The sequence below is a fragment of the Pelodiscus sinensis genome, chromosome 7 (assembly GCF_052426305.1).
Source record: "Pelodiscus sinensis isolate ZL-2025 chromosome 7, ASM5242630v1, whole genome shotgun sequence".
Classification (NCBI taxonomy): domain Eukaryota; kingdom Metazoa; phylum Chordata; order Testudines; family Trionychidae; genus Pelodiscus; species Pelodiscus sinensis.
The window spans coordinates 39852325-39870388 of NC_143058.1; the positions used below are offsets into that span (position 1 = coordinate 39852325).

At 39.3% G+C, this 18064-nt stretch overlaps 1 protein-coding gene across 3 annotated transcripts in view; it reads left to right on the plus strand.

Moving 5' to 3' along the window:
• The window catches only part of XIRP2 (xin actin binding repeat containing 2), a 187478-nt gene that overhangs the window by 96219 nt on the left and 73195 nt on the right, over positions 1-18064 (plus strand). The window contains exon 1 of one of the 3 annotated variants that reach the window (XM_006135767.4): positions 13261-13485. The exons of the other annotated variants lie outside the window; for them this stretch is intronic. The gene's annotated coding sequence lies outside the window, so the exon portion shown is untranslated. Of the gene's footprint in view, positions 1-13260; positions 13486-18064 lie in introns of those variants that run through there. 3 annotated transcript variants of the gene reach the window in all.

Genomic DNA, 18064 nt, shown 5'->3' on the forward strand with positions numbered 1-18064 from the left:
GATGAGCCTCTTAATGTGCCAAGATTTACAGATTTGGACTCTGGCAGACCACAGGGAAGAGTGATTTCCAGAGATGAGGACTTCTTACAGGAAATACTCTACCATCAACTTCTTACTCGTCGGCTTTGTCTACATTACACTGATATGACATATTGATGCGGCTGTGTCGCTACAAGTCTGGAGGTGTGAACATTGTTTGTCCGGAAAAATTCTCCACAAGCAGAATTTACGTTGTCAGCAGGAGACTTGCTTCAGCCAATAACATGCAGTTCACACTGCCACTTGCTTGGCAAAACTTTGGGGAGTGGACTTTTTTAAGCTTCTGTGAATGACCTTTTGTTGTTCTGTTGGCAATCAATGTAGACAAATTCTCAAACTACTAAGATGCTTGCTCATATGCCTCTGCTGATTTCAACTGCTGTGGTATCTTTGAGCGAGAGGGAGGTAGTCTCTCAGATAATCAGGATTCAATCTATTTATAATTTTATAAGTTAAAGCAAATACCTTAAAGTGCTGTCTATCCAGAAAAATGACACTGCGGACACAGTATAATGGAATTCCATATTCAGTGTCCGTCCCTCAGTTATTCCTAATCAAGTTTGTTCCATTTGTTGTGTGTCTAACAAATAAAAGCTATTTTCCCTAAGTGCTAAGTCTTGCAAATTTAGTCTGGGTTGAGCATCAGGACTTTTTCTTTTTTGGCCATCATTATTTGTAAGAAGAGTTCTGCATTATTTTGATTCAATCTCATTTATTTCACAGATGTAACTGACAAACTCAGTAAACAGATATGTTAAGGATGAACACAAAGAAGCAGAATGCAGCTCAGGCTCCTATAAATGGATTAGCTCTATGACACTGACCAGAGTAAAAAGCAATAAAAAGTTATTTTTGTCATTAAAGTCAGTAAATAGGATTCTGAATACCCCAGAGAACATATCTGTTGAAGAAAATGCCATTTTTATATTGTAATTTTTCAGAATAAATCTGCAGTCCAAACTCCAACTGGAATTTAGAGCATCCAGCGCAAACCATGAAGCACTGGCCTTATGTGCTTGCCATGAAACTCTGCTCAGGAAGTGGGCAGCCACATTTCACACTAGCTACAGTTTCCAGATGGCCTCAAGATGTAAAGCTCACTACAACAGTACAATATAGTCTTGAGGCAACAAAGGCTTGCTAATGGTTTAAAGATCTACATCGAAAGGAAAAACAACAAGAAGTCTGGTGGCACTTTAAAGACTAACAGATTTATTAGGATATTAGAACATAAGCTTTTGTCAGCTACAGCTCACTTCCTCAGATGCTGAAGAGAAAAAGAAAGAAAGACAGGAAGGGGGAAAAAAGGATACAGACAGATGAGACAGTAACATCAGTGCAAATTAAATCAGAATGGATATGGCTCATCTCCAACAATGATGAGAAGACGGAGTAGTCCTGTGGCACCTTAGGGTATGTCTACAATAGCCTCCTAGTTCGAACTAGGAAGGCTAATGTAGGCATTCGAAGTTGCAAATGAAGCCCGGGATTTAAATAAGGAATGAGGTGTACTGGGAGTTCGAATTAGAGATCCTAATTCCAACTACCTACTCCGTGCCGTGTGTAGCCGCGGGCACAGAGTTCGGACTAAGGGACATTTAAAAATGGCGGCGCCCGGGAAGATGCAAATGAAGCCCGGGATATTTAAATCCCGGGCTTCATTTGCAACTTCGAATGCCTACATTAGCCTCCCTAGTTCGAACTAGGGGGCTAGTGTAGACATACCCTTAGAGATTAACAATTTATATATATATATATATATATATATATATATATATATATATATAATCATGAGCTTTCGTAGACAAAACCCACTTCCTCAGATGAGCTTCAGTCTTAGTGGTGAGAAGATGAGACTACCTGAATGGGAAACTACCTACTGTAATGTGAAAACCACTCCATGTGTTTATTTAGACCTTGGTTCAGGGTATCAAATTTGCATATGAATTCCAGCTCAGCACTTTCTTTCTGCAGTCTGTTTTTGAAGTTTTTCTGTCTGGAATAGCAAATTGCCAACAGACTCCTGAGAGAAACTGCAGGGCTATCTCTCTGAAACCTACAGATTTATTAGGTCATAAGCTTTCATAGCATAACATTTATTAGGGCAGAAGCTTTCATCTAATGAAGTAGGTTTTACCCACGAAAGCTTCTGTGCTAATAAATTTGTGAGTCTCTAAGGAAAGGATGTTAAGAGGCAGGTAGAAGATATAATTTTTATTGGCTGCATGATTACAGCTGCTCCCCAAGTTGCAAACGATCGAGTTACGACCGTTCGCACTTACAACCAAAGCTCCCATTGAGCGGTGGTAAAGGTGGTCCCCGAGTTACAAACGCGACCCACGCTTACTAACAGCGTGGTCGTGTGTAACTAAATGGGGTCCGAATTACGAATGGATCGAGTTATGGCCAAGTGTTTGGTCCATAATTCGTTCGTAACTCAGGGGTTCCAGCTTGCGCCTAGTTCAGAGTCACCTCCACTGTGTCTCTGCAGTTTAAATATAGTAGGAGTCTGTCATGCATACATTTAAACTGCAGAGGCACAGTAGGGGTATGATCCGAACCCGGCGCGAGCCAGGACTGAGCAAGCCCAGCTCAGTTCCAGCTCACGTCAGGTCCAGCAGCTACTGTCGTTGTGGCTCTGCAGTTTAAATGTAGTAGGAGCCAGGTGCACAGGCAGCAGTGGGGGGAATGCGAGTCGTCGACTTAACTACTTGATAAGCCTAAGCTTTTTGGATAGTCGACTAGTCGTCTATTCACTTACATCTGCTCTAAGGTGCCAAAGGACTCCTCTTCGTTTTTGCAGATACAGACTAACACAGCTACATCTCTGAGATTCTCTGAAACCTGTCATCTAAAGAAAGAGCTCGCGTATTTTATCAGGCACAGACAGAAAAAAATGCATTTAGCTACAGCTGTAACCTAAGCACACTAGACTCTTAACATACCCTTTGAAATGCAAACCTGTTGTACAAAAGTGCTCATGCTATGAACTTTTCTCTCTTTAACCCCTAGTGATCTTAAATACACATTAACAGGAAAGATAGCAAGATGAGAAACTGCTCAAAGGAAGTGCCCCAAACTACCTTCTGGATCTATCACAAAGATAGAAGCAGAGGCACTCAAGATGAATACCATCTCCTGCCTGGGTCTGCCACAGTGTCAACCAACCATACCACTTTTGTCCCCTATAAAAAAGGCAGCTGACAGATTTAAAAAAATCATGATGGACACCTTCCCAGCCATCATTGAAGTCAATTGAAATTTTAAGGGATTAGACAGGAGGACTCCATGAATTGACCAGTCCTATTCTTAGAGTCTGATTTTGCAGTCTAAATACAGCCAAAACTCCCATTAAACTAATGCTAGGGATTACTTTTGACTGTGCAAAGTCTTCAGGATCAGGCTGCATATAAGGCAAAATAGCAAGAGTTAATTTAAATACCCTGCAGCATAGCAAAAATGTATTTTCTGAGTGCTTACATTGAAAGAAATCTGTGTGTCCTATTCATTTTCTACCCAACAGAAAATGGAAAACATTTAGTACAATGGGAATTGAAGTGGGGTTTTGCATTTAAAAAAATTAATAAAAGAATCAATTAAAATAACAGTAAGTGTTTTCCTTACATAATCAGAAGTCGAATGCATTAATTCAATTAAAGTAGGTTGTCATGCCACTACTGCTGTGCTTGGTAAGAATGCTGTTTTTATTGAATGCCACTGTTGAATTTAAAGTGTGCATACTAAACTAGTTGGTGTGACGAAATAATGCTAAACAAGATTCAAAGCTTACATTTCTGCTGCCCCCAAGCCTGTGTCTAGACTGCAGGGTTTTTTCGAAAAAAGTAGCCTTTTTTCGAAAAAACTTTTCCTGCGTCTAGACTACAGCCGTGTTCTTTCGAAATTAAATCGAAAGAACGTGGCTTTTCTTTCGACAGCGGTACTCCTCATTTCACGAGGAATAACGCCTTTTTTTCAAAAGTGCTCTTTCAAAAAAAGGCGCTATGTAATACAAACTGTGCTTTTTTGAAAGAGAGCATCCAGACTGCCTGGGTGCTCTCTTTCAAAAAAACAGCTTGCTTTTTCGAAAGTACTGATTGTAGTCTAGATGCTCTTTTTCGAAAGAAGCTTTTTCAAAAGTATCTTTCGAAAAAGCCTCTTTTGAAAGAGGCTTGCAGTCTAGACGTAGCCCAAATGTTATATGAGCATTGAACATAAGGAAATGGCATAAGAATGCAACCTGTAATTATGTTGCAGCTTGTTACTAAAGCTTTATGAAGTCCATACTAACATAAGTTTTCTTTTTGATTTGTGCATGAAATAATGGCTTTTGATGAGGTGTATCCTATCGCACACATAGTAAAACTGGCTGTTTGAAAATCTGTGCTTGAAAAGTTTGTAAAGGAAAATGCTCATTTTCCTTGAAGGTAATCTGAACAGTCTCCAGCTTTCAGGGTTTTTCAGAAGTGATCTAGAATCATAGAATTTTGAAATTTGCATGTCAAATAGCTCATAATACACATTGATTCGGTCAACTTAAATGTTACTGGGAATTATTAATTAGTTGAAACAAACTTGGTTAATTGTTAACCCAATGGGCATCCTGGGTGAGGAGGACTTGTTTTGCAACAGATAAATGGCAAATTGACTGAGAACCTTTAAAATGACTTAAAATGGTAAGCAAAATAGCCTGATGATCTGTAAGAAAGGAAGAGATGGGTTATATTTTGCTCAAATGATTACAATAATCTTTTGACTTTAATAAAGAATCCTTTGTCTGACAGATTTGTTTATGGTGTTGTAGTCTTTTGGGTTAATATAATTTGATTAACTTAGTTTTAGCATCAGTGGGCCTGATTCTCATCTCACTAATGCTGGATTCATACTATTTAATTTCAGTGGGTGATTCATAGAGATGTAAATGAGAAAGAAGTCAGGCTTAACATTTATTTCTGGAATTAGTAATTCAGCACAGAGGGTTACATTCTAAACCAGAGGTGGGCAATCATTTTTGACCAGGGGCCACTTCAGAAATTTGTGAAGTGGTCCTGGCCTACCTGACATGGGGCGGGGCCTCAGGCAGTAGGAGTGAGGCCAGGATACTTCCGTACTTCCCCAGTGACAGACCCTGATTGGTCTGGGGGTGAGGGAGGGCACAAAGTCTCTCCCCCCACCAAAGAACCACCAGCTATTCTGAACAGCTGGCGGTTCCCTCTCGGCTCCCATGCCCCTGGCAGCAGGAGGAGACTTTGCATGCTCCTCTCACCCTCAGATCAATCAGGGCTGGGGGGAAGGGGGGGGAGCAGGGGAGGAAGGAAGTGCACAAAGTCTCCTCTCACCCTGCCCCTGTCCTGGAAGGAACATGCAGCACTTAGAAGCATTGCACCCCTTGCAGGGCAGGAAGAGACTTTGTACTCAGGGCTTGGGGGTGGGGGAGCGCACAAAGTCTCCTCCTGCTGCCACGCACTCCTTGCAGGGCGAGGGCAGGGCAGGAGGAGACTTCGCGTACTTCTCCCCCACCCCAGACCTTGATTGTCTTGGGGGAACCGTGATAAGTCTCTTGCTCCCTACCCTCTGGCACACGGCACTTAGAGTCAACTCTAAGCAATGCACGCTCCCCCGCCTTTAGGCTCTGATGGGACCAGGGAGGGGGGAGTGGCAGGGTCTCCAGGTGCCAGATCAACCTGCTTGGCAGGCTGGATCTGGCCCATGGAGGCCCTTTTGCCCACCCCTATTCTAACTGACAAGCATTTGGAAAGTTGATGTTAGTGTGGAGTCAGTACCTGCGTATTGTCATGTTTGTAAGTAAATTCAGAATTATTTTTGAATTAATCCTGCTGATTTTTATTTTTACAAGAGTATCCTTTAAGTACATTTATCTTGACACGCGTATGTTCTGCGTTTGACAAATTTATCACTAAAGCTTCATCTGTTTCTCTCACTTTGTTCTGTTTGTTCACACTGTGCTGCAGTCTACTGCTTGGTGTGAGCTTTCTTGAGAAAAATGTTAGGCTGAGGCCTGTGGTTTGACCCCTATCAGATATCTATGATCATCTATAATTTGCTAACTTCCTTCAGTCTCTTTCTCTCTTCCTCTCACTCTCTTGTTTTAAGATATCTTCCTGAATTGTTCATGTGAAATTAACTAGTGTTTGTTGTACACACAAAACTTACAAGTGCTAATTTGTGTGTGCAAGCACACATATTTAAAAATGGAAAATTAGCACCCTATGTGTGAAATCAGTTGCACTTGAAAATTTTGCAGGAATGGTTCACAAGTTCCTTTGGAAATGTGGCATTCTCACTTCCAGAGATGAGTGGGCTTCCAAAGATTTGTATGTTCAGTACAGATAAGCCCCTGAAATCTCTTGTAATGTCATGTGAGTTAACGTGAATTATTTCATGATAATTCATATAATTATAATTATTTCATGATAACCTTACAAGTACAAACAAAACTTTTTGTTATAAATCATCTGGTTCTTTTAACATATGTTATTAAACTGAATTTGGAAGTGTGTTTACTGGGATATGAGATAAATTTACCTGCAAGGAAGTAGGCATGGATGCATTTCCATATCAAAATAACTGTTGTGTTCCTGCCAAATCCTCCTATTCACACTGCTTTGCTACATAGTAGAGTCAGTCTGCCTATTTACTTATGATCCCTTTACAACTCCAGGGTCATCCTGACTGGATGATACCTCCCTTTTTAAATGCTGGTGTGCACTCAAGTATTGTTCTTTGTGATTACAGCTGGAATCTTGTGGGAAGTTCACTTATCTGTGTGATACTCCTCATTATTAGCAGACATGCCTTGTACTTCAGCATGGCCTGGGCTGAAATCCAGATCTGCAGTCCCACCCATCATTGGTAGTTAGCTGAATCTCAGTCCCAAAAGTAAAGCTACTTCAGGAAAAGATGTAGAAGTTTAAGCCTCCTCCTCAGGTGCTTTTATTATCTTAATTCTGACGTCTTTGTGTGACTTTAGATATGCTTGCAGCCGTCTGTTTATATTCATCACTGTGAGAATCACAGTTGTTCCCAGTTTCCGCTATGTTGCTTGAAAATGCTATCAAAATGGTTACAAAAGCCAAGTGAATGATGGGATAAAGGAAGGTCATCATGGGAAGATTTTAGTTTGATTCAAGTCCCATCTTCTTTTCAATAAGCTAAACAGAATGAGTTATTAAAATCTCTTGTGTAAATCATTTTCCCCAGCCCTGGAATCATTTTTGTGTCTCTTTTCTGCCCCCTCTCTAGTTTTTCAATGTCCTTTTTAAAATGTAGACATCAGAATTGGATGCAGTAAATCACCTCCCTACATATACTCAGTATTCCAATGTGAGTAAATGAAAGTATCTCTTTAGATCTTTTTGCCCTAGTATTGCACTGGGAGCTCATGTTCAGTTACTTTTCCACCCTAGCCTCTTTTCAGAGTTGCTGCTTTCCAAGATACAGTTCCATATCACGTTCTTCGTTTTTAGCTACATGACTTTTCATTTTCCTGAATGAACATGTGTTTTTAATTTGACCATGTTAGTCAGACAACAAAATGCATTTTTATATGAATGAGCCCAGCTTACTAAGCTCTCTACCATCGCCCTGTCCTCATAATTACTTATCATTCTTCTAATTTTTGTATCGTTTACAGATTTTATTAGCAATAAATTTATAATTATTCCAGCTATCTAATGAAAATGCTGAGTAGCACCAGTTCCTATAGTACCCCCTTAGAAAACACCCCCATTCAACAATGAGTCCCATTAACAACTGTTTTTCAGTTCTGTCATTCAGCCAGTATTTAATCCGTGCCCTTTATTGATACTGTATAATGTTGGGGTTTTGAGCTGAAGGTTGTCTGGTATTAAGTCACATGCATTATAAAAAAACTTACATCTATACAATTGCCTTTTACACCCAATCTTGTTATATCATCAAAGAGTGAAATCAAGGCTATTTGATAAACCTATTTTCATAAAATCATGTGGACTGGCATTAATTATACTGCTATTCTATATTTTTTATCCATTAAATCATTTTTTCTCTTGTGGTGGTCATAAGCTAACTTGCCAAGTTATTTGGATCATCTTGCTTGCCCTTTTTGAACACTGGTGTATCATTGGCACTCCTCCAGTATTCTGGAATTTCCATCGTAATGCAAAATTTATTAAAAATTATCAGCATACCATAAATCAATTTTGGCAACTCTTTTAGGACAGCAGAATGGAATGAGACCCCATCACAGTCAGAAAGCATTAATAATCAGTTACTTAAATGCATTACATCTGTGTCATAATTAATAAGCTGCTTGTCAGCTGGAGGGCTAAGAGGCATCAGGTGTTTACTTAATGAATGCCTGGGCCTCATAACAGGGAGAGAGTTCAGTCTGAAGAAAAAAATCACAAGGAGCGGAGAGATTTCTATGAATGGACCTGACCAAAAGTCTGTAGAACAGATCCTTAGGCTGAGTTGAGGGAGAAGAGTCTGGAGTATCTGAGAAAGATTAAAAATAGGAAGAGCTGATTCATTTAGATACTTTGAATATTAGTGTGATGTGTATTTATTTACACCAAAAGTAATCTGAAATAGACACGTCCCACCCAGAGTGCTGAATTGTGAACAGAGGCAGATTGTTTATACAGGATTCTAGAGACTTCTGCAATGTCCATCATACCCTTATGCAAGCATGAGTGTGAATTTTACCAGATGGTTGAGAGCAGGATCTCCTTAGCCAATTCTTCTAGGACTCTAGGATAGAGCTTATTTAAAAAAAAATTATCTCTGGTAGAGGTTATCTGACACCCTCTTTAATTATCTCTGGTAGAGGTTATCTGACACCCTATTTCATCATCCTCATGCGATTAGTACATCATCCTGCTTCTTTCCAAATACAGAACAGAAATATTGATTGAACACTTCTGTATCATGAACAATTTTACCATATCCATCTAATAATGAATCTATGCTGTTGGTAGGCTTTCTTTTGTTCCTAATACACTGAAGAGTGGAGTGAAATTAAACTAATTTTTCTTTATTCCTGACAGTCAGGGATTTTTCTCTGGTGTCTTCAGATTCCATTGTCAATTTTTTGCACTTCAGAGGTTCTAACTTGTGTATCTTATTTGAAAAAAAATCTTCTCAAGTGAGAAAAAGTGTTGATGAACCATTTACACCGAGTTCACTAGCTGAGCATTTTTGGCTGCCATTATTGTCAGTGAGCAGAAGCTGAACTGATGTTCATGTGGCTTATAATAAAAACATGATGGATATTAATTGGCAGTAGCTAATTTAGTTAGTTCTTTCAAAAAATGGGAGCAGCCACAATTCTCCACTCCCTTTTATGTGTGGTACACTTTGCCAACCTATTTATCTATTCTATAGTTTTAACTTCTAATTAACAAGAATATAATGAATTCTCTGAGAGGGCCACTAAGGCCCCTGTAAAAAAAAGATGGGTAAGACATATGCAGTGTTTCATTATGTGAGCCCTATGTAAATCACACTAGAAATAACAGAGATTTCACAGCTTTTTCCTCCCAGAAGTAGTATACTTCAGTTGGATGCATGTGTGACATCATTGAATGCTGATGTGAACATACAAAACATTGGTGCAACCACTGTTATATGTTTGCACTAAATCTATTGAAAGCTTATGTTTTGTGGATTCTGTTATGCTCTTCATATGCATGTATCATTGTTGTATTGGAAGGTTTGAGTAATGAGCTGCATACTTGTATTTCACATGTTTGCTTCTGGGAAATCTCGAAGGCTTAGTCTATTGTGAAAGGGTTGCTAGCCAAATGAATAGCAGTACTTGACTGATAATGGGCCTTAATAAGTGCCAATGCACATCTGAGGAACTTTGCAGTGAATATTCAGACCTGCATGTAAGTGATGGCTACTGCTTCAAAAAGCAAGTTGTGCATAGATAGGTGACTTCCTCATGTGACAAACTCCATCTTGGGATATACTTTCACACAGCAATAAGAGTGGAAGTCCCTCCACATTGGCAAGGGTATAAAGAGGGCCATGAGAGCTCCTCCATTTTGTCTTCATTCTAGCTCCTCCTTCAGGAGCATCTTTGCTATGACTAAGTCTGAAAGGACTGATCCAGAGACTGATAGCACAGCAGACTTTTCCATCTCTTCACCATGAACTTTGTAATTGGTATATGTAATTTGTTTCCTTTAACAATTTTACTCTCAACCTTTTCTTTCCTTTATTAATAAACCTTTAGATTTTACATTCCAATGGACTGGAACAGCATGCTCTTTTGGGTAAGATCTGAGGTATAAACTGAGGTATAAATTGACCTGGGAATGTGGCTGGCCCTTTGGGATTGGGAGAAACTGTTGGGATTTGGTGAGATTGGTTTTCATAACCTCTCATCTGTGTAAGGAGTGGTGCTGGTTGTGGTGGGGAACCGAAGGCCTGGGGACTGGGTTGCCTGGAACTGGCCCATGAGGTTCTGGGCTCCTCCCCACCCTCCAGCATTGGGGAGCCCACACTGGCACTGCAGCCCCATGCCTCCCTTCCCCACCCACTCGCAGCTCCCACCCTGGGGCTGGAGTACCAGCTGCCTGATATATAGGGAGTAGCTCAGAGCCTCCTGGGCTAGAGTCAGGAAAGTTAGAGCCAGATCCAATCCACAGGCTCTGCCTGGTATGGGAGGAAGTGTCTCCACTCACTGGTGCTCCCCCTCCCCTTCCCCCTTGCTAGTCTGGACCCCCTCCACCCCCAGGTTCTCCTGTGTGAGGGAAATGGGGAGGGGGTCTTTCCACCTCTCAGGGTCCACGAGGTGGGATTTTTGTTAGTTTGTATTTTTGCTTTTCACTTTTGTGTGGCCCCCAACTGATTTTTCTGTGTGTCAGTGACCCCCAATCCAAAAACGGTTCCCCACCTGATGTAAGAAGATTTCTTGTGCGCCATATTGTTGGTCAGTGTGGCAAACAAAAGTGCTGTTTGTGGGTGGTTTGGCATGCCTTATAATGGAGGATCCTCAATCTTGGGGTGTAAGTAACCCTCTCTTTAAGCAATTCACCCTGGCTGGGTCTAGACTGGCCTCTTGAATTTCCGCAAGAACACTGAAGATCTCATGTAAGATTGTCAGTGTTCTTGCGGAAATACTATGCTGCTCCCGTTCGGGCAAAAGCCCTCTTGTGCAAATGCTTTTGCGCAGGAGGGCCAGTGTAGACAACGCAGTATTGTTTTGCGCAAAAAAAGCCCCGATCACGAAAATGGCGATCGGGGCTTTCTTGCGCAAAACCGTGTCTAGATTGGCATGGACACTTTTCTGCAAAAAGTGCTTTTGCAGAAGAGCATCCGTGCCAATCTAGACGCTCTTTTCCGCAAATGCTTTTAACAGAAAAACTTTTCCATTAAAAGCATTTGCGGAAAATCATGCCAGTCAAGACATAGCCCCTGATTTTACCCTCTCAGTGGTGCCCCAGGAACCTTGCAATATTACAACGTCAAAGGTTTTTCTGAAAAAAATATTGCCTAAGAAATACACACTTATCCCTGAAAGAATCAGCAGCTTCTATCCAGGTGAGTAATGTTTTTTATCTCTACAAACACAGTTTGTGATTGAAAGTAAGGGGCAAACAGAATTACAGCATTTAAGGTCTCAAAATAACACCAAGAGTTTCAAGTTATGCTATACAAAGAGCTCATAAACAGGACATGCAGTCTAATGCTACTAAGAGAATGGTCTTTGATGCCTTCTTTTTCTAGAAGGAATTTCTTAAAAACATCCAATTAAAGTCACTGACCCTCAATTCAGCAAGGCACTTGAGCACATCTAATTTTAAGCATGTGAGTAGTCATGTTAGGTTTAGTGAAACTACTCATGTGCTTAAAAGTTGGGCATTATCTTAAATGCCTTGCTTATCTCCATAGGACCACTATCAACATCTTTGGACTCATCCATTTTCCAGGAAAATTAAAACATGAAATAAAAATCTAGCTGATAATGCAGTGATGTTACCTTTTCTTAAAGTACGTGGAAATATTTAATTGATGGGAATAGACCATATCACCAACAAGGTCTCTCTCTTCCTAACTGGAGATATTTTTTTTTCCATCACTAAATCAAAACAGCTCATACAGTTTTTCCTTTAAAGACAACATGTTTCTATTCATTCTGGTTTCTGCTCTTACAAGATATGTCTTGTCTCTGTCTCTGCTGATTTTCACTGACTCTTATTATAGCTGTTAGAAATTCTTCGGTGAGGTAGCAATTCTTTTCCCTTCTTGTATGTTCTAAATACAGGCAGTCCCCGGGTTACATGGATCCGACTTACATCGGATCCCTACTTACAAACGGGGTGAGGCAACCCCGCACTAGCGGCTTCCCCCCAGCAGACCAGGGAGACGCGAAGCTAGCGCCTTCCCCCCCAGCAGACCAGGGAGATGCGGACTGGCTTTTCTCAGCAGACACCTCAGCTTGAGAATAAAGGACTGAGGGAAGTGAGGTGTGGGATAATAAAACTGAGCTCTGGAGAAATGTTTGGCTAGAGTTTCCCCTACAATATGTACCAGTTCTGACTTACATACAAATTCAACTTAAGAACAAACCTACAGTCCCTATCTTGTACGTAACCCGGGGACTGCCTGTATGTTGAAACAGAAAATTGGTCTCATATTTTGGTTATAAATAATTAGGGATAACAAATAACCCTGAATTGGGAAAATTTATTTTTAAAAGTATGCTTACACTGAGGGCCAGAATGCTGCCCTTGGATGCATATGGGCTCATTGTATTGTAATCAGTAGTATGCATGCATATATGAGTGCAGAATTTGGCCTTAGTTTGTTTACGTATGTCTACAAACTAGTCTGACCTGGTCAGAAGGGCCTTTACAAGACGTATTCTGTATTTCTTTTTCTTTTTTCAGTAGAAAAGAATATGTCTTTCATTGGGACTGATAAAAACAATTAAAAAAAGATGCTTTTAAATATTTTAATAACAAATTTTACTTCGTTAGGGCACCTAGTGTCTTATCAAAAACAACTCAAGAATCAGAAGTTAGCCTGTGATGGTAACTTAGGTAGGAGAAAGTTTGATTGATTGAACAAGTGTTTAAGCTATCCTTAAATATGACAAAAGCACACTGTAATAGTGCCTTTACAACAGGTTTCTACAACAAGTAATTGACTCAAGCACAGGCTATATAGGCCTCACCCCCTAAAAATAGGCACTAAGTTCCATCTTTTACATGTGGGGCTAAAATAAAATCAGCTGTCCCCACCTACTTGCTTGACAGAAGAGAGAGGTGTGTACTTCAGTGGAGCTGGTCTCCACTAGCCTGTATATTTCAGGGGACTGGGAACGTCTTACAAAAAAATCAAGAAATATAACTGGCTAGTAGAGGACATAAAGACTTCCTTTATAAAAAGAACTGCAGTTCAGGAAATCGTGTTGATGCACTCTGAATTATAGCAAAGGTAAGTGGAGTCTAGTATGTTAGTATTATATGACTGATGTGAAATAACTATGCCCCCATATAACTTGTGAAAAACAGCTGATTTTAATGATGGCAAACCGGGTAAATGGCATTAGCAAAGGATAAAAAAGCATGAATTAACTGCATGCCAAATATGATATTACATAGTTGCTCTCTAGCATGTACTTAAAATATAGTAAGTTAATAACCTATAAATAAACTTTATTTTGAATGAGAAATCTTCAACACAGTGAAAGCAGTTTAGATCCTAACACTTGTGTTACCGTGTATGGTATGTCTCTATGGGGACAAGCAAAAATGTATTTCAAGATTTGGATTTCATGTAATTTGTAGTTATATTACTAATATCACAAAAATTAATGAATGGCTATAAACACATAAAGAATAGCTATTTTTTGAATAAACAGCTAAAATGTAGTGGGATCTCCAAGTAAAGTTGCATGTTTAACATTCTAGGATAACTGTTGTCAGTTGGCTATGTGAGATCTAAATAGAAACTCTAATAACTTTAACAATGGGGACCCCGATTTTCTAAAATAATAGATTTACATTTATTGACACCATTTACTATTTTATGCATATGTTTGTAAAATCTGTCTTTTGAGATGTTGATGTATGATTAAGGATAGCTATGATATAGGTGCTTAGATATTGCACGTTTACGATTTATAACTGGACTGATTAAGTCAAAATATGAAGTGAGACAAACAAGGTGAGTGATGTAATATCTTTCATTGGACCAGCTTCTGCTGGCGAAACATATAACTTTCATTCTTCATAGAGCTCTTCTTCAAGTCTCTGTGTAGCACAAAAGCTTATCACTTTCACTAACAGAAGTTGGTCCAATAAAATATATGACGTCACCCACCTTTCTCTCTAATATTCCTGGGCCAACAGTGCAAATAAAATTTAAAAAAAAAATCAGAGTCATGACTCATTACTTTAAAATTATGTAATAAGAATACATATTTTATTTGCAAGTATTAATGGAAAAATATGTTCTTTGCTTGTATTTCATTTGCTAAGTGATAAAGTGTATGTACAATATGTGAGTTTGAAACCTGTCCCAAGAATCATACAGTTGAAACAGAATAGTGGATTTTGGCATGCAAATTTGAATATAAACTCAGTAACTTTTTCAAGTATTGCTCAATGCTTTTCAGATGGACAATGACCAATGTGATTTAGTTAGGATTAAAATAACAGTGCTAAATAGCACACATGTAGTACTTTCTGCATAATAATTATTACAATATTTTAAACGCTGTTTCAACATTGTTGATAATAAATATTGAAACTAATCTCTTTTTTCACCGTGGCATACCTGGGTTTACATTTTTCCTGTTTTCTTCTAACAATTTTATTTACATTATTCTAAGGTGAAGAGCTGTTCATATTAGTCAGGACTTGCTGTTTCAGTTAGATCATTGCCCCTAATTGTGCTGCATGGAGTAACAGACTCGACAGGGGCCTTTAGAAGTGACATGCACATATGCAGGTGCTTTACTACATCAAGTATTTAAAGAGCATTACCATGGCTGTCTGTGTGTAAAAATAGGCATGCTGATAGATAAGACGTATGTTCAGATATAATTTATATAGACTACCAGGGTATTTATAAATAGCATTGTGCTGTGATTTAAGCATTTTGACTGAACAATCTGCCGGGGAATAGAATTTAATTGTCACTGAGTTGCTTTTCTTTTCCTTTCCTTATGAGAGCATTCAAGTTGTACTTTGAAGTTTAATTAAATTGTGATTTGCCTTCTCCTAGACCTGAAGCAAATAATTTCTCAACAGAATTCCAGAGAAACTAATGGCATTTTTGTCTTTATAAGACTAATCCAGGAATGTATTTTTAATACTCACTTAACTTCCTTCAATGCCCCCAAGATATACTGAATGATATACACATGGACCAAATTTATGTAAACTTGGTTGCTTACATCACTGGGAGCTGGGATGCTCATTTATGAAAGCCAGGTCATTTATTCATCTGCTTAAATATGGACTAGAGAACCCACCTTTAGGCATCTAAGGCTATATCTAGACTGCAGTGGTAAATCGGAAAAAGATACACAATTTGCGATATGCAAATTGTGTATTGTTTTCCAATTTACTTTTGAAAGAGGTTTTCCCATAATTTGGCGCATCTATACAGTGCCAAATTTCGGAAAAAAGTGCTCTTTCAACACAACCCTTCTTCCTTGTAGAACAAGGTTTACAGGGATAGCAAAAGAGCGTGTCCGCTTTTTCGAAAATTTTTCGGTATCCTGGAAAACAGTGCAGTATAGACGTAGCCTAAGTGAGAATGTATTAGCTTATGTATTTTCACATTTCTTCCAAATCAGTGATGCCATTTAACCCATTTTTATATAACATCTGACACTGAAATAGTTAATAAATTATGCAATTTACTTTCCTAATAATCTCTCCACAGCAAATTAAATTAAATTTAAACCAGGACTGTCTATGAATAAGCCTCTGAAAAAGCTAAGAATGGCCAATTAATTAGATTGAACAGCTTCCAGAAATTTGGAGGAAACAAAAATAAGATAAAGATAAATATTGCTTTATTTCAGTAGCTAGTGGGAAAACCATCTGTTGTCCTTAGAGTAAGGTTTACTTGGGTGAATAAGAATATGCAGCCTGAAGTAGTCTCACTGTCAGAGGTCACATGCTCTATGAATCTGGTAATGTTGGTAATTGTATTGCGCTAAACACAGTACTCATCATTTTGTTTTCATCTTTACATTTGGAATCACGGTGGTACTCAGTTATTTTTTTTCTTTGAAACCTCCTAAAAATTTTGAATAGAGGTGTGCACTGCTAGAGGTCCAGGTTGAAAATCTGTGGACTAGAACCACCAAATATTAGTGCAGGGCTTTCACAAAGTCACTTCATATAGGTCACTGTTTATCTCCACAGAAATAACTGCTCCTGCTCAAATTTTTTTCATTTTGTTTCTCACAGCTTTTTAAAATAGAAGTGTTCAGATGAAAGGGAATAATTACATCTGTAAATAAAAGGGGTGGCTTATTTTTTAATTCTTCTGTGCACTCTTATCTGTTCATCTTCCATGTTACATGAACTCTTCTCTTACAGGAAATATTGCAATTGCCTGTTGCATTACAAGTTCTGATATGTGAAATTTCTCAAACATAAAAAAATTACCAAATTGTTCAAGGTGAACATGTGATTTACAATAAAAATAATCCTTAAAGGGGCTATTTTTGGAGTTTGCTGTGCTAGTCACAGACATGGTGGCATCACCATGAGAGGATTATGCACATGCTCAAGTTGTCTGCGAGGACTGATCTAAAATTGGTGGTTACGTGTTTAACAAAGATAAACAACACAGGAGTCCTAGCTTTAAATACAGATGTTGTAATTGGAGCTAGACCCAATAGATTCAGAAAAGTTAATTTGCCTCCAAATGTAGGTGGATCATCCTGTTTTATATGTCACTTTATTATTGAGTCTGCTTTTAAAATGGAATGCACGCAAATTCAACAAGAAAAAATGGAGTGGGACACAGAGTGGTAAAATGAGTTTGATTCTAGGAATTGTAGAGCACCTGCAATTTTTATTGACTACAGATGCACTTGTGGGTGATCAGCCCTTATCATCAGTAAGCCTCTGGGTCAATGGCTACAGTGCATCTGGTAATGAGCCTCCCAGACTTCCATAGACTAGTGGGACGTGGGGAGCAGAGCTCATGCTTAAGGTCCTACCAAATTCATGAAAAATGTATCATGGACTGTGAAATCCAGTCGTTTGTGTGCTTTTAGCCTATACTATATAGATTTCTCAGGAGAAACCAGTGTTTCTCAAATTAGGGATCCTGACCTAAAAGGAAGTTGCAGGAGGATCACAGTGTCATTTTAGAGGGCTGCAGTATTGCCACCCTTACTTCTGTGCTACTTTCAGAGCTGGGCGGCTGGAGAGTGGTGGCTGTTGACAAAATTCCACAGTTCTGAAGGCAGCACCCTGCCAGGACTAGCACACAAGGGCAGCAATACCATAGCATATCATCCTTACTTCTGTGCTACTGCTGGCAGTGACTGTGCCTTTAGAGCTGGGCTCCTGGCCAGCAGCAGGGCAGATGTAAGGGTTCCAGTCCTTCCCAACTCCCATAAAATAACCTTGCAACCACTTCTTCCCCTATAATTCCTTTCTGGGTCAGGACTTCTACAATTAACATAGTGAAATTTCAGATTTAAATACTGAAATCATGACATTTACTATTTTTAAAATCCTGTGTCAAAAATGGACCATGAATTTGGTAGGGCCTTATGCTAGTCCACTAAAAGCAGCTGAGTAGACACTGCAGTTTGGACTCTCTAACCATCCTGCTACTCTAGGCATGAAATCCTTAGCCACAATGTCTACCCAGTTATTTTTAGTGCACTGGCTCAACCCCCTTTAGGCACAAGTCAGTGGATCCATCTTGAGAATCTCACCCCCCCCCTCCCACCAGAGGCAGTGTTGATGTAGCCTAGGACATGAGCCCACAGATCCTGAGTGAATACTAATGGATGAGGCTGTTACTAATATTT